The sequence below is a fragment of the Rattus norvegicus genome, chromosome 6, assembly GCF_021556685.1.
Source record: "Rattus norvegicus strain SHRSP/BbbUtx chromosome 6, alternate assembly SHRSP_T2T, whole genome shotgun sequence".
NCBI classification, from domain to species: domain Eukaryota; kingdom Metazoa; phylum Chordata; class Mammalia; order Rodentia; family Muridae; genus Rattus; species Rattus norvegicus.
The window spans coordinates 89,234,085-89,254,032 of NC_141539.1; the positions used below are offsets into that span (position 1 = coordinate 89,234,085).

Consider the following 19,948-nt stretch of genomic DNA (forward strand, 5'->3'; position numbering starts at 1 on the left):
AAGTTTTCATAAAAAAAAATAATCTAAATGTCATTAGAGCTGTGTTTCTCCTCCTCCACTCTCTTGTTCTGCTGAGTGTCATCCAGTGGGTAATCACAGAGGCTGGGGGACCCCACTGTCTTCAGCTATAGCTTTACCCCTGCCTTAAAGTTACTATTGTTCCTTCTGCATCATCAGACTTAAATTAACCCTACCACCAGCCTTTAGGTGTCTTATTTCTCAGATTCAAAACAGTAGGAAGACATATGGGTATCAATGCCACTTCCACAGCCTCAGAATTTAGAAGCAAATGCTGCCCTGTGACATTTTCCAAATCAACAATTCCAAAATTTGGTCTTCTCTCAGTAAAGAGGATAAAAGAGGGGGGAAGAAAATGAAATTTATTCGCTGTGTGTCTATCTGTGTCTATCTGTGTCTCTGTCTCTCCATCTCTCTCTCTCTCTCTCTCTCTCTCTCTCTCTCTCTCTCTCTCTCTCTCTCTCTGTATGTGTATGTAATAGCATGTACAAGTGTGGAAGTCAAAAGACAACTTGTAGGAGTCAGTTCTCTCCTTCTGCCCACCACAGGGCACAGGGATCAAGCTCAAGTCGTCAGGGATGGCAGCAAGCACGGTTACCTATTGCGCCATCTCACCTGAGAACTTATTCTTTTTTTTTTTTTTTTAAAACCTACATTTTTAGAACTAGCTAAATCTTTTTTTTAAAGATGTATTTATTATATATAAGTTGCTGTCTTCAAACACACCAGAAGAGGGCATCAGATCCTATTACAGATGGTTGTGATCCACCATGTGCTTGCTGGGATTTGAACTCAGGACCTCTGGAAGAGCAGTCGGTGCTATTAACCACTGAGCCATCTCTCCAGCCCCTGAGAACTTATTCTTGATTTCTACATTGCCAGTAAGCTATCTCCCAATGATAAGTACTTGGAAACTACAATTTAGGAACTTACACCTAACCAAATTCATTTAAATCTAAGGCTTACAGAAACTTTTAGTGTTTGTAACCTGCTAGGTTACTGTGGACTCTGCTCCCAGGGATCCAACTAAAACCAAACACTGTCCTTGTTGTTTCTCACCGACACTTTGTTTTCATCTGCTTTCAACTCCTGGGGCCTGAGTTAATCATCATCCTCTAAGAACCACATTAAAAATAAAACTCCAAATAAATAACAAGTACTCCTGCATCATACTGTTTTACTGCAAATGGACCCGATAGTCTCTGGAGAACCAAGCAATCTAGTGCCTCTTAAGACAGATCTGAACATGAGGCAGAGAGGAAACGGCCCGGGCTGGCAAGTAGCTAAATGGATCCCTGAAGTGCCTGAGTGTCAGAGCCTTGACATTTTGAGGTCAGTTTTCTCTGGCTCCATCAAGAGGCTGTCCTTGCCGTGTGCTCTGTCTTCACACCATCAGAACCTCAGCAAGGTCACAATCAATGGAAGAAGTCTTCCTTGATTGATGAAAGTGCTGTCAGAACTGTACTCCTGCTTTCTCAAGCAGCAGTCTCCAATCAGTCCTGACCTCAGAATGAACCTTTCTTCATGCCAAACTCGAGCTGAGCTGCACTCCAGCAACACCATCTGCTGCAGCTGGCTGCCACGATTGAAGCTCTGCTGCAGCTGGCTGCCACGATTGAAGCTCTGCTGCAGCTGGCTGCCACGATTGAAGCCAGCTGCTGCACATCAGACAAAAGCCAGTCTTCCCGCACAGCACTCTGCCTCCAAATCCCAGGTTCTCTGATTCTACGCATTCGATCCCACAGAGAACAGCATTACTGGGAAAAGAAAATGGGATTTGGATTGCATTAGGCTGACGTTGAATTCAAAACCTGCTCCTTCATACCCACCTCTCCTGTACATTTGCCAACTAAAAGAGACGATCATCATTTAGAAAATCACAACCTAACTAACAGCCAAATCAGCACCCAAGAACTTTCAGTACTGAGGTTGGACAGGAACTGTATTAAAAAGCCTAGCCTAGTCCCTAATGAAACATCTCAAGTCCACACCCTAAAGCGGTCATGTCTAGAGGAAACTCTAGCATTACATAACAACCCAGTCAAATACCAGCAAGGTGAAGACAAAAGGCAGAGAGGTTTTGTCTAGGCAGAGGAATGCATCAATTCAAGGGGTATGATACAAGGAGAGTTCATTACTTGCTTTGTTCTACAGGACAGAAAAATCTTAATGTGCCTAACACCTGAACATAGCAAGAACAAAACAGGAAACACACTTAAGAAGCAACACTTGCAGGACAGTCCCTACTGCTTCATTTTAGGCTGCAAAAACAAAGTATTACATCAGGAATGAGACTTAGGAATAAAAAAAAAATCTGTTTCTTACAGTTGTCAATGCAGAAAGGTCAAGGTTAATAAGGTGCCAGTATGATCAGAGACAAGTCTTCTTCTACACTGCAGACCTCATGACTAAGTCACCTGCCCAAAGACCAAGTTTCCTAATTCATCAAAATGGAGGCTATGATTTCAACCTAAGAATTGTTAGGCAAATATAAACAGTTCAAAATATCTACCTGCCCACAGGGAACAGCTGTAGCCCTGTAAAGGAGCAACATTTCACTCCTTGGTTAGGGAACACTAGGCAAAGGACAAACAGTGGGTAAAAATGTTTGCAAAGTAACGGATGTGCAGCTTGGTCTTCATGCGGGTTCCCTAACAGCAGGAGCAGGGGCTATCTCTGACTGGATCCCTTCCCCCAACTGGGCTGCCTTGTCTAGCCTCAATAGAAGAAGATGCATCAGTTCTATGCCAAGGTGGGTTAATACCCATGGTGGCCTCCCCTTTCCTGAGGAGAAGGCCAGGGAGGGACTAGGAGGAGAAAACATAGGGGAAAGCTTTGATCAGGATGTGAAGTAAATAAGTTACTTCCTGAAAAAAATGTTTACATAGATTCCTACTCACATAAACACACACTTGGGTATACACATACTAGACAGTTACCTAGGCATGGGCACAGGATAAACCTTAAAGTCTTTACATAATCTAAGATTGAACAGGTTGACAGAACCAAGACCAAAGCCAGATCTGTCAACTGAAGTAGACCCCGGAGCAGAATGTGTGGCACCTTGGGGCTTTCATTTTGTTCTCTAGTATCTGAACGACCTAACCCTGGCCCAGGACTCTGGAGAATTAATATATGAAGTAAAAAGCATCACGATTCAGAAAATACAGAACACAAAGCACAGAAATCCAGATCTAACAAACAAAAGACTCACCAGATAATGCAAAAGCTCAGTTGTTATCACTGGGTAACCAATGACCAATGTGTCCCGTCACGTGCAAATACTCCATAACATTTTATCAAAATATAAGATTTTAGCTTAAGCCTCTATTGAATTAATCCATTATTAACAAACCTCCATAAAAATGAGCTGATAAGTACCTGAAAACTCAGGAATTACCACTTCACAGCTTCACTGGCTTCTGAATTAAATGTTCTTACTAACGGTCACTGACAGATGCCATCAAGACATTAGGACCGTGATCATGTTAAAGCTTCCCTGAGAAAAGATGGGGTTCTAAGTTCATTCACATGGTTCTTGACCAGGTTCAGTTCCTGGCTGACTACTGACCATAGGTTATGCAGAGTTCTTCGCTATTCAGTCCTCTCTAACACTTCATCAAAAGAAGCTGGCAAGAGAACTCAGTAGGTACAGGTGCTTGCCAGCAAACCTGACCAACTGAGTGCAGCCCCTAGGACCATATGATGAAGGAGAGAACTGACTCCTCCAATTGTCTTCTAACCTACATGTCACTCTCTCTGTGGCATGCACACACAAATAAAAAACACACAACAACAACAAACCTACATCAGTCTTCTTTAATCCAATCTTGGAAGTAATAATCCATAATTATCCCTGAGGGCAAAGGCATAAGGTACATTCCACCCTCGACAGGATTACACCAGGGTATAAAGATCAAAAGGGGGCAACTGGGAGACTTTTTAGAAGGTTGTCTCAAGTGCCCATGAAGATTACAGGTGAGAAATGAGTAAGAGGGGTTGGGGATTTAGCTCAGTGGTAGAGCGCTTGCCTAGCAAGCGCAAGGCCCTGGGTTCGATCCCCAGCTCCGAAAAAAAGAAAAGAAAAAAAGAAAAAAAAGAAAAAAAAAGAGAAATGAGTAAGAGATAGAAGATACAGATTTAAATTATACAGATAGATACTATATTTAGCCTACAACATAATGTGGAAATTTCACTTGAGACTTGGAGACCTAAAAGGTGTGTATCATTTTGATAAATCCTCTGTATTAAGAATATCCCAAGATAAGTCATTATATCACCAAGGTATTTATGTTACCACCAGATGGGTGAAATTTGTAGGAAGTGTCTGTTTTAGTCACCTGAGAAAATTTTGTTTTCACTGGAAAACTGCCCTTCTCCATCTTATGTGACTGATGGAATTGTTAACTAGCAACCTTGTTTGATGTCAGAGTAATCACATGGCCATCCCTTTCACAATTAGTCAAGGGGTGTATACAGAAGACATGCAGTGCCAGAGTCCACTAATACTCTTTGATGTAGGAAGACTGAGAGGGCAGAAGTCTGGTTTCTTTCATTTTGAAACGTGAATAAGAAAATGAGAGTTTACTGCTATTAGGGGCCTCCTTCCCTACCACAGAAAAAGGTTCTATGGGAGAATTGAGGGAAGAAGGGGAAGTGGAGGATGTGGGAAAGGGAAGAGGGAGGAGAGGGAAAAAGAAAGGGGGGAGAATGATGTTGCTTAGCATCTCTGTAAATTCTATTTTGCTATTGCTTTGTTTCTAAGTTTTTCTTAGAACCCAGAGTCCTAATATAAGCCTATTTCTAGGCAACTTGGATTTCTAAATGACTCTCCAACTGTGAAATTCAGTAGCTACTAAAAAGGTTTTATGAAAATACACATTGCTAGGTTCTATCCAGTCATAATGCTTCAGAAATCTCTAGCAGGACAGAATCTTCCCATTTAATATATATTATTTTGTTTTGACAGGTCACTGCTATGTAGACCACACTGACTTCCATCTCCTCAGCTGCCTCACCTGCCTCACCTCCCAAGTTCTGGGATTGCAGGCCTGTGTCAACATGTCTAGCTTTTGTGTTTTACTTTGATAAGCCCAAATTATTCTGAAGCCCCTTGAATGTGGTCAGCTAGTCATAGATCTCACTTCACATTTCTAATACTGGAATAGGAGGCCTAGACCTTTCCATCTAAAATCCTGCAAGAGCAACAAATATCCCTTTACTAATTAACATTAAGCTCTGTTTCCTACGACATACAAATCAATGAACTATTGTAAGTATTTATATAACAGCTGTTGATTTGTATTTTAATTAATAATTAGATATCATTGGCTGGAGAAACATTATAATCACAAAATGTGGTCATAAATACTTGTTTAATGGGCCCTCAATTCTCTACCATTAAAGTAGCACAGGGAAAATCTTAATTAAAATGACCATCTAATGAAAATGTTTGTATTCAAAGGAAAAAGCAGAGTTGAGCTGTAGATTTTATACCTGCATCTGAACAAACTGGTTAATTAATTTTTCATTCTAACATTTTGGTAAGCATAATAATGAAGCACATTTCTAAAGCAATGGCCTTGAGACTGGGCTTCAGGCTGATGAAACCCCTGGCTGAGAGACCCCCGGGTGACACTGTTAGCAATGTCACCATGCTTTCTTTACACTTAGAGACAGCCACTTGCCTACTGGCATTTGTCAGCATGGTACAGAAGGCTTAGGTTAGGCCAGTTTGTTTTCCCAGGATGGTTTATGTTCCATCCAAGGGAAGAGAATGAAAGGAAAAGCTCTGAAGTCTTTAAGACCAGAATCTTATTGGAATCATTGTATATGTGCTGCTTTGTTAATCACTTCCTAAGACGAGTCAGCTTTCAGGCTTCTAAGAAGAAGTGACATTAATGATCAGATGCCATTGCTTCCAATCACTTGAGGTATGAAATCAGAAGCCAATTGCTCCAGAAGGACCATGCGCTAAGAAAATAATTTCCAGAGTTTGACTAAGTTCGTTATCTTTCTCTCTACCTTTCTTAGAATGGAAAATTTCAAAATCTGTTCATGTCCTTGAGAAATTATGTCAAGGACTCTCATCAAGGGAGGAATTGATGAGAAATCAGTGGTGTGGTCAGTTTTAACACCCTCTTGAGTCCAAAGAAAGGATGGTTAATCTCAAGATGATAAATATGGTTGTCAACAACTAATTGAATCAGCATAGCAGTTGAGAGGATTTGAGTTATTCTCAGCACAAAGAATTGATGTCTGAGAAGATAGGCCAGTCGCCCTGATTTGGTCATTACACATCATCTACATGTATTGAAATGTCACACCATATCCCAAAAATATGTATAATTGATGTGTGCCAATTAAAAATAAACAGAGATCATGAGGTCTCTGCCCTCAAGAAGGGGTTAAATGCAGGGAGCCTACATGACACTGACCTTGGCCATCTGCATATATGTTACAGTCATGTAGCTTGGTCTTCTTGGTGCAATCCTAACAGTGGAAGCAGGAACTATCTGACTCTTTTGCCTGCTTTTGGGACCCTTTCCCTCCTACTGCGTTGCCTTGTCCACCCTTAAGACAAGTGGATGTGCCTAGTCTTACTGCAACTTGATATGCCATATTTGGCTGCTATCCATGGGAGGCCTGCCCTTTTCTGATGAGAAATGGAGGAGGAGTGGATGGGTAGGGTGGGGTTGAAGACTGGGAGGAGAAGAAGAAGGGGAAACTGTGATTCAAATGTAAAAAAAATTTTTTTTTAATGTTTAGGAGAGAGCTGATCACCCAGAAGTGTGGGCAATTCTGAGACTGCAGGGCAGGAGAGACTGCCACTTCTGCCCACTTTTGCCCACATCCCTGGCCCAAGAGGAAACTGTATAGTGCCTCTGGACACAAGAATATAGGAGCAGTCAAGCAGCAGGAGCCCTGTGGTCCAGATTGTGCCCAGATCTGAACCGAACCGGTCAAACAGCTCCCTGCACCCAAATCCAGTGTGGGGGAGAGCTAGACCTTCAGAGGGGCAGACACTCCTGGGAAACCAGAGGAGACTACTCCCTGCCCACATTCCTGACTCAAGAGGAAAACACCTTGTGCCATCTGGGCCCCCTGTGCAAGGGACCCAGGAGAAGGAGGGGCAGACCCTTCTGGTTCTCACCTACAGGGACAGCTGAAAGCCAGTGGACAGGAATGACTACACGCCTGAATGCAGAACACTCTGTTCCCATAACTAGCTGAAAGAAAACAGGAAAACAGGTCTACAGCAGTCCTGACACACAGGCCTACATGATGGTCAAGCCACTGTCAGAAACAGCAAGACAAGGTAACACCAGAGACAACCTGATGGCAAAAGGCAAACACAGGAACCCAAGCAACAGAAACCAAAACTATATGGCATCATCAAAGTCCAATTCTCCCACCGAATCAAACACTGAATATCCAAACACACCAGAAAAGCAAGATTTAGACTTAAAATCACATTTTAACATGATGATGGAGGACTTTAAGAAGGTCATAAATAACTCCCTTAAGGAAATACAGGACGACACAACTAAACAACTAGAAGCCCTTAAAGAGGAAACACAAAAATCCTTTAAAGAACTACTGGAAAAAAAAACAAAACAGGAGAAGGAAATGAACAAAACCATCCAGGAGTTAAAAATGGAAATAGAAACAATAAAGAAAGCACAAAGGGAGATAACCTTGGATATAGAAAACCAAAGGAAGAGAAGGAGTCGTAGACACAAGCATCACCAACAGAATACAAGAGATAGAAGAGAGAGAATCTCAGGAGGAGAAGATTCCATAGAAAACATCGACACAACTGTCAAAGATAATGTAAAATGGAAAAAGTTACTAGCCCAAAACATACAGGAAATCCAACACACATGACAAGATCAAACCTAAGGATAATAGGTATAGAAGAGAGTGAAGACTCCCAGCTCAGAGGACCAGTAAATATCTTCAACAAAATCATAGAAGAAAACTTCCCTAACCTAAAGAAAGAGATGCCCATAAGCATACAAGAAGCCTACAGAACTCCAAATAGATTGGACCGGAAAAGAAACTCCTCCCGTCACATAATAGTCAAAACACCAAATGTACAAAACAAAGAAAGAATATTAAAAACAGTAATGGAAAAAGGTCAAGTAACATATAAAGGCAGACCTATCAGAATTACACCAGACTTCTCACCAGAGACTATGAAAGCCAGAAGATCCTGGACAGATGTCATACAGACCCTAAGAGAACACAAATGCCAGCCCAGGTTACTGTATCCAGCAAAACTCTCAACTAACATAGATGGAGAAACCAAGATATTCTATACCAAAACCAAATTTACACAATATCTTTCTACAAATCCAGCCCTACAAAGGATAATAAATGGTATAAAGTCCAACACAAGGAGGCAAGCTACACCCTAGAAAAAGCAAGAAACTAATTGTTTTCCAAGAAATCACAGAGAAGACAAGCACACAAACATAATCTCACCTCCAAATAAGAGATAACACAAAGCAACACTCACTATTCCTTAATATCTCTCAACATCAATAGACTGAATTCCCCCAATAAAAAGAAACAGATTAACAAACTGGATACTCATAAAATTCTGGCAAACCGAATCCAAGAACATATAAAAACAATCATACATCATGATCAAGTAGGCTTCATCCCAGGTATGCAGGGATGGTTTAATATACAGAAAACCATCAACATAATCCACTATATAAACAAACTGAAAGATAAAAAGCACATGATCCTTTCATTAGATGCTGAGGAAAAATTTGACAAAATTCAACACCCTTTCATGATAAAAGTCCTGGAAAGAACAGGAATTCAAGGCCCATACCTAAACATAGTAAAAGCCATATGCAGCACACCAGTAGCTAACATTAAACTAAATGGGGAGAAACTTGAAGCAATCCCACTAAAATCAGGGACTAGACAAAGCTGCCCACTCTCTCCCTACTTCTTCAATATAGTTCTCGAAGTCCTAGCCAGAGCAATCAGGCAATAAAAAGAGATCAAAGGGATACAAATTAGAAAGGAAGAAGTCAAAATACCACTATTTGCAGATGATATGATAGTATATTTAAGTGATCCCAAAAGTTCCACCAGAGAACTACTAAACCTGATAAACACCTTCAGCAAAGTGGCTGGGTATAAAATTAACTCAAATAAATCTGTAGCCTTCCTCTACACAAAAGAGAAACAAGCTGAGAAAGAAATTACAGAAACAACACCCTTCATAATAGTCCCAAATAATATAAAATACCTTAGTGTGACTTTAACCAAGCAAGTGAAACATCTGTACAATAAGGACTTCAAGCCTCTGAAGAAAGAAATTGAAGAAGATCTCAGAAGGTGGAAAGATCGCCCATGCTCATGGATTGGCAGGATTAATATAGTAAAAATGGCCATTTTACCAAAAGCGATCTACAGATTCAATGCAATCACCATCAAAATTCCAATCCAATTCTTCAGAGAGTTAGACAGAACAATTTGCAAATTCTTCTGGAATAACAAAAAATCCAGGATAGCTAAAACTATCTTCAATAAGGGGAATCACTATCCCTGAACTCAAGCAGAGCAATATTGATTAAAAAAAAAAAAAACCTGTATGGTATTGGTACAGAGTCAGGCAGATAGACCAGTGGAATTGAATTGAAGACCCAGAAATGAACCTATGGTCACTTGAGTTTTGACAAGGGAGCCAAAACCATTCAATGGAAAAAAGATAGCATTTTAAGCAAATGGTGCTGGTTCAACTGGAGGTCAGCATGTAGAAGAACGCAGATTGATCCATTCTTATCACCCTATACAGAGTCCAAGTGGATCAAAGACCTCCACACCAAACCAGATACACTCAAACATATAGAAGAAAAGGTGGGGCAGAATCTCGAACACATGGGCACTGGAGAAATTTTCCTGAACAAAACACCAATGGCTTGTGCTCTAAGATCAAGAATCGATAAACGGGATCTCATAAAACTGCAAAGCTTCTGTAAGGCAAAGGACACTGTTGTTAGGACAAAATGGCAACCAACAGATTGGGAAAAGATCTTTACCAATCCTACAACTGATAGAGGGCTTATATACAAACTATACAAAGAACACACAAAGTTAGACTGCAGGGAGACAAATAACCCTATCAAAAAAATGGGGTTCACAGCTAAACAAAGAACTCACAGCTGAGGAATATTGTATGGCTGAGAAGCACCTAAAGAAATGTTCAACATCTTTAGTCATCAGGGAAATGCAAATCAAAACAACCCTGAGATTTCACCTCATGCCAGTGAGAATGGCTAAGATCAAAAACTCAGGTTACAGCAAATGCTGGCGAGGATGTGGAGAAAGAACACCTCTCCATTGTTGGTGGGATTGCAGATTGATACTACCGTTCTGGAAATCAGTCTGGAGGTTCCTCAGAAAATTGGACATTGAACTACCTGTGGACCCAGCTATACCTCTCTTGAACATATACCCAAAAGATGCTCCAACATACAACAAAGACACATGTTCCACTATGCTCATAGCAGCCTTATTTATAATAGCCAGAAGCTGGAAAGAACCCAGATGCCCTTCAACAGAGGAATGGATACAGAAAATGTGGTACATCTACACAATGGAGTACTACTCAGCTATCAAAAACAATGATTTCATGAAATTCATAGGCAAATGGATGAAACTAGAAAATATCATCCTGAGTGAGGTAACCCAATCACAGAAAAACACACATGGTATGCACTCATTGATAAGTGGATATTAGCCCAAATGCTCAAATTACCCAAGATGCACAGACCACATGAAACTCAAGAAGGATGGCCAAAATGCTGATGCTTCACTCCTTCTTTAAAAGGGGAACAAGAATACCCTTAGGATGGGATAGGGAGGCAAAGTTTAGAACAGAGGCTGAAGGAACGGCCATTCAGAGCATGCCCCACATGTGGCCCATACATATACAGCCACTCAATAAGATGGATGAAGCAAAGAGGTGCAGGCTGACAGGAACCAGATGTATATCTCTCCTGAGAGACACATCCGGAATATGTCAAATACATAGGGGAATGCCAGCAACAAACCACTGAACTGAGAACAGGACCCCTGTTGAAGGAATCAGAGAAAGGACTGAAAGAGCTGAAGGGGCTTGAGACAAAAATATGAACAACAATGCCAAGCAACCAGAGCTTCCAGGGACTAAGCCACTACTCAAAGACTATACATGGACTGACCCTGGGCTCCAACTGCATAGATAGCAATGAACAGTCTAGTAGGGGCACCAGTGGAAGGGGAAGCCCTTGGTCCTGCCAAGGTTGGACCCCCAGTGAACGGGGTTGTTGCGGGGAGGGCGGTAATGGGGGGGATTATAGGGAGGGGAACACTAATATAGATGGGGAGGGGGATGGGTTAGGGGGATGTTGGCTTGGAAACTGGGAAAGGGAATAACATTTGAAATGTAAATAAGAAATACCCAATTTAATAAAGATGGTAAAAAGAAAAAACTGAAAAAAAATGTTTAAGGAAGGGTTTAAATGCAGTTCCCACAAAAGCAAATGGCCAATTCAAAAGTGAGATGTTAAGATGTTAGTGTGAGTTCGGCTGCACCCTTCATACACTTGCATTGGTTCCTCTCTCTCTCCTCTGTTTATCTATCCATCCATCTGTCTGTCTCTCTGTCTCTGTCTCTCTGTCTATCTCTGTCTCTGTCTGTCTCTGTCTCTCTCTCTACACACACACACACACACACACACACACACACACACACACACACACTCACTGAAGCCCTTCCCAGATACAATGACTGACCTTCAACTTCCTCTAGATTTTGAGCTAAACAAGTTTTCAATATGTATTTCTTAATTTTTTGAAAGGTTTATTATTTTATTTATATGAGTACACTGTAGCTATTTTCAGACACACCAGAAAAGGTCATTGGATCCCATTACAGATGGTTGTGAGTCACCATGTGGTTGCTGGGAATTGAACTCAGGACCTCTGGAAGAGCAGTCAGTGCTCTTAACTGCTGAGCCATCTCTCCAGCCCTACTTTTGAATTTTTCGAATGATGACTTTTTAGAATATTTATTCTTTTATGCATTTATTTTCGCATGCCAGCATTTTGCTGGCATGTATGTCTCTGTACTACATGCATGTTTGTTGCCCACAGAGATAAGAAAAACATATCAGAGCCCATGGAACTGGAATTTCAGTTGCAAGTTACCATGTGAATGCTGGGAATATAACTTGGATCCTGTGAAAGAACAATAAGTGCTTTTAGCCTCAGCGCCATCTCTCTAGACCCTCAATATACATTTTAAAAATTAGACGGCTGACTGACACATATTTCCTGGAATACTGAACCATTTATTCATTGATTCACTTTAAAAACAAATAATTAATGGATGGACCTGGCAAGAAGAGAATCTCTCCTGATGTTCAGCCAATTTTTTTTGTCAAGAAAACAAAACAACTCATAAAGCAGTTGTACCCATCATCCAATTATTGTCCATCAAAATATGTATGAGGCCAAGTAAAATTGTATTTGACAGACACTGTGGTACACAGATGAGTGCCTTGGCCGAAAGGATAATTTGATGCGCTATCTGAAAATCTATTCACAAGTAGCATGCTCGTTGGTTCAAAGATCATTATGTTACCAAAAAAAAAATCAACAACAATCAATCAACGACAAAAACAAAACTGTCCTGAAATCAAAGGTTTAGTGTGGGATTTAACTCAAACTCAACCATCCTCCTCCACATGCTGAATAGGGCAAATCCCTCAGTGCACTGAAGCAGAACACCAGAGATCAGCCACTCAGTAGAAGCCCAGAGGCTTCTCTCTTGCCTATTGGCATCTACTCTTGCCTCCTAGAGCCTTCCTGACTGGCAAGGTATCGCCTCAAACCAGTGGGTATGCCTGCCTCTGAGAGATTCACCATCACTCAGCACCCCTTCTCTACATCTGCTAGCAACTGCAAGAGTAACTATATCAGGTGCCCAGACTTCAAAACCGGAGAGGAATTTTTAGTTGCTTCAACTCCTCAGGATATTTTTTGACATTTTGTTATACTTGCTTAGATGGATTAGCATAAAAGGAACATTTTTCCTGGAATTATAAGCAACCCCCGCCCTGCCCTGCAGTGGGTAGGTCTAAGGCTCTCCTAGTTTAGATGAGTACTGCTGCCGGGAAACCTATTTGATTTCTACTTCGGGCTAGATTCTCTGCTCGTCTGTTTCATGGTCCTGCCAGTTATTTTTTAAACTATTGATGTGTATATGACTCCACCACTGCAAAGTTTCCTGCTCCTACCAAGCCATCCTGAAGTGGTTGCCAGTGGGATCAATGGTGCTGCTCATTTGTGGGCACTAGGGTTTTTAGAGATAGGTAGGAGCAGGGAGGCATTGTCTTGGGCCACGGAAATATGTGGTGTTACATACTCCAAGGCACAAAGGAGGTCTTATTAAAACTCCATTTATGAGTCAGGCAACTTGTATGGTATAAACTGTAAAGTGTGTTTTCTGGGGGTCTGTGTGTGGCCAATAAGGAATCCCGATGGCAGCTTTGGGTACATAACTTCCAGGCTGGGACTTATAGAGTTCCTCTCTATGCTGCAAAGCTAGAATACACCAGAAGGGGGATCTTGGAGTTGCTTTGACTGGGTTTGATGAGCCTCTGAAAGTACAAAGTACATCCTTTAGGAATCACTAGGAACAGAGAGAATTGTGACTGTCTGTAGGAAGAAAACACTATCCTTGGTGGATTTGTGTGGGGAGGGAGTGTACTGGTCTGTGGATGGGCCTTCTAAAGCAGAAGTCTGGGCTGAGTAGAGTGCAAGTGGAAAGGAGCAGGAGCAGGGAACGAGGAAGGAGAAGAGTTCACAAGAGACTGTTGTTGAGTCTTGAGATTGACAAGGTTAGAGCTTCCTGAAGGCAAGCTTCCCTCACAGGCACCCAAAGCCTTTCATTACATAGGCAAGTGGGGAACTTGGCAATTGAGTTCCAAGTTAGATGCGTGACTAATGGACAGGTGGGAAGGAAGAGGTTAACATTTTGGATTAATTCAGGAATGGGCTATGTTTTCTGTTCGCCTCTCAGACTGATTGCCAATAACTGATGGGTTTCAACTAAGCCTGTGTGCCCTTGTAAATAGGCCCCACGAGTGTCCAGACTTATGCTGCTGTTGGCTGCTCATAATCCCTTCCCAGGGTGGAAGGCTTGGTGATATTTATCAAACCACATGCATGAGGTTCCCGAGACCACTAAGGGGGAAGCTTAGAGAGCTGACCAGCGTCGGGGCAAGCTTGACTGACACCATCACAAGTTGTTTCACTTATCTGTGGATTACTTTCTAGAGAACAGGTATAGATTTTCAGTGGGCACACAGGAGTATTCTATTGGCTCTCTTAGTTCTGGAGTCCATGGGGCAGACTTAACTTGGTTAAGATAAAGCCAGCTGTCTATCCCAATCACATTCACTGCCATTGGAGCAGCCAGGATGACAATACAGAGTCCCTTTCATTTTAGAGTAAGTTGCTCTGACAGGGAGCCTTCTTTGCAAGTTTTTATTAGGACCTGTTCCTACGTTTTGATCTTAAGACCTGAGACCGGGAAACCCTGGATAGCAAATTCTCATTGCCTTCCCTCTGAAATTGTTCCTAATTAGTAAGATATTTTAGCATCTATCCAGTCTCAGGGTCTGCTATTAAGTCTTTATATGAGCACAGTCTCCCATAAAACACTCCAAATTTCTAATTTGAATTTCTAGGGTGTTCCATGTCCTGAAGGTGGTGGGAAACCTGGTTGTCTATTTTTCTGAAGCCTCTTGACAAAGCTTGGCTGAGCTATGTTTTAAGGTTTGATTAGCTCCTCCTACTTTTCTAGAGGACTGAGGTCTCTAAGAAGAATGTAAATAATATTTAACGCCTAATGCCACTCTTTGGGTCATTTGTGAAGGAGAGTTTTTTGTTTGTTTGTTTGTTTGTTTGTTTTTGTTTTGTTTTTGTTTTGTTTTTTGTTACTCTGTAGCAACTGAGGCAATCCAAAGTCAATGACAGTTTATTTCAGAAAACAATCTTTGCTGCTTCTGTAGCTTTTTCGGTTCTGGTGGGGGAAGCCCCTATGCACCCTGTGAACGCTTCTATTTGTAGCAATAGGAGCTTCAAGTTTCTGGGGACTGAGATGGGAGTGAGTGAAATCTGTCACTGTGGAATGCTTAAAGACTCTGGGAACTAAGTTGAACTATATTTTATACTTGGAGATAAACTTGTGACAAGTGATGGGAGGTTATGACACAAAGAAAAGTGTTTATGTGTCAGGTTGAAAGGGTGGTGAGTTTTGACAGTTTTAATTATCAACTTAATACAACCCAGAACCGTGGAGGGGGAGATTCTCAATAAGGGACTAAATCAGATTGGCTTGTGGGCATGTCTACTGGGGACTGTTTGGATTGCTTCAGTTAATGTGGAAAGACGGAGCCCCAAAGTCAGCAGCATCAGTCCCTGTTTGGGAGCAGGAGCTGTATAAGAGAAAATAATCATGTGTGAATTTCCTCTGTCTCAGTTGACTGTGGGTGTGCTGGGATGCCTATCTCAAGCTCCGGCTGCTGCTCCTGCTGTGACTTCCCCACATGGATGCACTGTAACCCGGAACTGTGACTCCAAATAAACCTCTCCTCCCTGGGTTGCTTTGTCAGGATATTTTATCACAGCCACAAAATCAAAAGTAGGGCAGAAACCAAGGCCATTTTGAGCAGCGACTGCCTCAGCGAACTTGTGAAGAGCTTTCCTACATGCTAGCGGGCTGGAGTCCACACATTTTTACATAACAGACGTTGAATAATTCAGGAAGACAAATGGATCCTGACCCTAAAGCATCTGCTTGGCAAGCAGAAATAGCCAACTGAAAGAATGAAGCTCCTTGCTGTAACTATTATTCTGATAACACTAACTAATCTTCTCTGGTATAGAAGCAAGAACGAATGCAGTTACATTCATTCCTGGGAGTCACAAATAGATTACAGGAGTTCTCAGAAGTGTGTTGTGATGATCAAATCTCAGGAAAAGAAGACAGGCAAAATACATTTCAATGATAGCTTTGTTCGTAGAAACAGCCAGGAGAGATCATTAAAATAGTGTGTATGCTTTGGCTCAAAAATAAAACAAAAATTTAATTAGTGAGACAAATAAACGTTGTGACACAGTAAATTCATCTTCATAATAAGACAAAATTTGATGAGGCAGCAGTGACTAGATAGCTCATCTTCTATCTGGATCATAGGAGGTAAAGGAGAGATTAAACATGCAGATACATGTATGTACTCACAGAGAGATGAGAGTTCCAGAGAGAATGTTTTATTGTTTTACAGCATTGAGGGAAGGGAGCTAATTATTCTGGTAGCTATTTCCTTGGAACATTCTCTTCAGAAAGAGCAAATGCTGATGAGATCCAGACAGCTTATGAAACTTACTAAGTTCAGGAAACTCTTGAAAGTTCCAAGGTTCACAAGCCATTCTCCAAGGTTATACACAGTAGTAAACAGTAGTAAGCAGTTGCTGGAGAGAGGAGACACTGACAGACAGAGCTGCATATAGGGAGCTCCATGGATACAGCTTTTGTGACCCATGTCCCACACTGGATTGGTCTTCTCAGTGATGCAGCTGCCTGAGTCAATCCATACCCACACTCCTGAAAGCAACCCCAATAAATCCACCAATTTACTAAGTTAGGTTTGGGTGGAATTATGATTTTTGGTTTGTGGCTACCTGGGGTGGGCAGACATCTGTTTTCCTGGAAAGTTATACAACAGTATATATGAAAAGACCACACACATTTGTGATGTTATATTCAACCTCTTGAATTAATAAACCTTTGGACCAGCCGAAGAGTCAAAAGTGTTGTGAGATATGAAGGAATTTTTTAATTGGATATTTTATTTATTTACATTTCAAATATTATTCCCTTTCCTGGTTTCTCCTCCAGAAACCCATTATCCTATCCCCTTTCCCCTGCATCTATGAGGGTGCTCCCCCCACCCAGTCACCCATTTCTGCCTCCCTGCCCTGGCATTCCCCTACACTGGGGCATCCAGCCTTCCCAGGACTAAGGGCCTCTCCTCCCATTGATGTCCAACAAGGCCATCCTCTGCTACATATGCGGCTGGAGCCATGGGTCCCTCCATGTGTACTCTTTGGTTCCTGGTTTAGTCCCTGGGAGCTCAGGGGGGTGGGGCCTGTTGGTTGATATTGTTGTTCTTCCTATGGGGTTACAAACCCCTTCAGCTCCTTCAGTCATTTCTCTAATTCCTCCATTTGGGTCCCTGTGCTCAGTCCAATGGCTGAGAGCATCCGCCCCTATATTTGTGAGGCTCTGGCAGAGCCTCTCAGGAGACAGCTATATCAGGATCCTGTCAGCAAGTACTTTTTGGCATCCACAGTAGTGTCTGGGTTTGGTGTCTGTATATGGGATGGATCCAGACATAGAGTCATGGGCCCTCTATTAGCTACATCATTCAGACAGACACACTACCAGTCTAATTAGTGTCTAGTGTAAGGCTTGAGGCTGGGACTATTGAAAGCTGAACAGCTAATGCCACTTAGTAAAATGGTCCTCACGTCAAAAGGGAGCTGAGGAGACAAGAGTCGTGTAATGTGTGCTTTAGTTTAAAGCAGGAACACTAGGAAAAATTAATGAGGATTATAAATGATTGAAATTATCCCACTTTAAAAAGAACCTGAATATGAGTTTTCATATCAAGCAAACAAGGGCCTCTCAATGAGTTGGCTGTTATCATTACTATTATTCATTACTGAATTCTGATTTTTTTTATTATGATGAAATGTTTCACGGTCTAGTCATTCAAGACCCAAGAATTTAGGGTGCCTGGCACAAATACTCACTGTCACTGAAGGTCAAACGGGGACAGGGCTTCCAAGTTCATTGTGTCATACCAATGAAGGTGAAAGACACAGACATTCCTGGGAGTACACAAAATGAAGGGAGCTTTAGTAAGGAGAATTACAGAAAAGTGAGAAATGGCGGGAAGGTAAGAAGAAAAGTTAATAGAGACTCCCCCATAGTAGAATGGCTTTAAATGCAAAAAAACAAAACAAAACAAAACAAACAAAAAAAAACCCACCAAACTCCCCTTTCCATGGTTCTTCTAATGATTAAGGCAGAAACGAAATAAAGGTTAGGGTAACTGGTACGAGACTGGTTAACTCTCTGGATTGTCATGGGGTAAGCCCATGGAGGACCCACATGTTCTTTATGTGTTCTCTTGGCCCAACCAGGAAGATAATCGCCTGCTATTCATGTGCTGCCTGCCCAGTCAGGAGAGGCTGATGTCTCCTCAGTCCACTTCTGATGTGTGTTTTATTAGCTGCTGTTCTTGACCGTCTGCTCTCTGGTGTGGTGTTGCCACTGTGAACTTCGGTAGTTGTCTTGTCATTAATTAGACCACTTCCCCCTTGTTTGCACATTCCCCTGGCCACTATGCAACTTTCCCTTGGTAGCACAAAGTTAACTCTATCACAGCCAACGAGATGTTGCTGCAGTTTTTGCTTTTCTCACATTTGGCTCCCTGTCAGTGAAGCCCTGTCTTGGGTGATCTCCTAAGTGAAGCTTCACGTTACAGCTACAATTTAGCCTGCTACAGTTGGTTACCTAACCAGAAGCAAGAGTACATGGAAGGACAATCAATAGCACCTTATAGATACTATCATAGATACTGTATTTCCTGGGCTTTGGGAGGCTGATTGGGGGTGAACAGGTAGGCAGCCTGGGGACACTAGCCTAGAGCCTTGTCTCTCTCTTCTTGTCTGTCTCGCTTGACATTCGTACCCAACGCTAAGCCCTCATGTCCATCTGCTTCTGTGCTCCATAGTTTGTCATCCTAACCTTTCATCTCCCCTTAACCCTAAAGTCCGTCCTTACTGGGACACATGTGAGGTGCGGGGAGTTTTAACCATGGGTCCTTTTCCCTCACTTTACTGACGACTGAGAGCTAGTTCCTCTGTCACTCCCATCCTCTAGATTCCGACCTGCCTACATTTTGGGGGGGGGGGGTTGTATTTATTCCTTTTTTTTTTCCTTTATTAACTTGAGTATTTCTTATTTACATTTTGATTGTTATTCCCTTTCCCGGTTTCCGGGCCAACATCCCCCTAATCCCTCCCCCTCCCCTTCTCTATTGGTGTTCCCCTCCCCATCCTCCCCCCATTGCCGCCCTCCCCCCAACAGTCTAGTTCACTGGGGGTTCAGTCTTGGCAGGACCCAGGGCTTCCCCTTCCACTGGTGCTCTTACTAGGATATTCATTGCTACCTATGAGGTCAGAGTCCAGGGTCAGTCCATGTATAGTCTTTAGGTAGTGGCTTAGTCCCTGGAAGCTCTGGTTGGTTGCCTGCCTACATTTTTAACATGTAACAATTCATAAAACTGTCACGACCACCCCTTGGAAGAATTCTAAAGGTATCAAATACTGCTGAGCATATGGAGCAAGCAGAGCCTTCATGATGGGAATGTACAGTCCCACACCCACTTTGGAAGATAATATAGCATTTTTTTAAAAAGTTAAACATGCATCTCCCGTATGATCCGGTCCTTGTACTTCAGTCATTCACACAAAAGCAAAGGCAATGTGTGTATGCGCAGACTTGCTTCCACAAAACATCGTCATTGGAGCTCTCTTGAAAAGTGGTTACGACTAGTTGCACTCTAATTGTCCAGAAACTGGTGACTAGAAAAGAAACTGCAGCTCATCCACACAGCGAAGTCCATTTAGCAATAAAAGGGAAACTACTGTACAGAGAGCTGAATACCCAATGCATGGAAGAGAACAAACAAAAGGGCACCTCCTAGACTGTCCTGATGTAACCCCTGAGAAGATGGAGATGAATACATACTAAAACACAACAATGGTTGCTTGGGTATGGGGA

The 19,948-nt window shown here is 42.0% G+C and overlaps 1 long non-coding RNA gene across 1 annotated transcript in view; it reads right to left on the minus strand.

Annotated features, from left to right (window-relative positions):
- Window positions 1-19,948, minus strand: part of LOC148005273 (uncharacterized) — a 28,274-nt gene that overhangs the window by 7,068 nt on the left and 1,258 nt on the right. Inside the window, exon 2 of the long non-coding RNA XR_015622431.1 lies at window positions 17,911-17,988. This is a non-coding gene — a long non-coding RNA (uncharacterized LOC148005273). The remainder of the gene's footprint in view (window positions 1-17,910; window positions 17,989-19,948) is intronic.